Source organism: Serinus canaria, chromosome 4 (assembly GCF_022539315.1).
Source record: "Serinus canaria isolate serCan28SL12 chromosome 4, serCan2020, whole genome shotgun sequence".
Classification (NCBI taxonomy): domain Eukaryota; kingdom Metazoa; phylum Chordata; class Aves; order Passeriformes; family Fringillidae; genus Serinus; species Serinus canaria.
The window spans coordinates 4053957-4054497 of record NC_066317.1 but is presented as its reverse complement, the minus strand read 5'-3'; positions in this window follow the sequence as shown (position 1 = coordinate 4054497).

The following is a 541-nucleotide window of genomic DNA, read 5'->3' as shown; positions in this document are numbered from 1 at the left end:
TTGAGTCTGAGATCAACAAAACCACATATTCTCAGGAAAAAAGTTGTGTTTGCATGTTCAGTGGAGAAAAATCTCTGCTGGTGATAACACATTGCGGTCAAGTTGTTCAAAATGGCTGAGTAACTTCTGCCAGATAAATGTACACTGAATTTATTCTGTGGAAACCAAGCACGAGCTTGGCTGGCAGAGCACAGCCCTACTCAGACATGGTTATTCTCCAAAGGAACTCCAGGAACCGCTCTTGAAATTCCAGCTCAATCGGAATTCAAACTCGCACTGCTCTGAGTGACACCACAAGTTTACTGAGTTAGTGAAGAGCATTGGTTGTTTCATTTGAGCCTTCCTGAAAGTAAATTAGATTAAAAAACCCCATATCAATAGCATTGAAAATGTCCATTTATATATTATTATACTTTGGTCTGCTTGCATTTTTCTCCATAATCATATTGTCATAAACATTTTCCACTGAAAATATTAGGTGAACAACCCTTTTTTATTTTTCCAGGCCAATGAATTTTTAGGAAGATGAACTGAATAACAT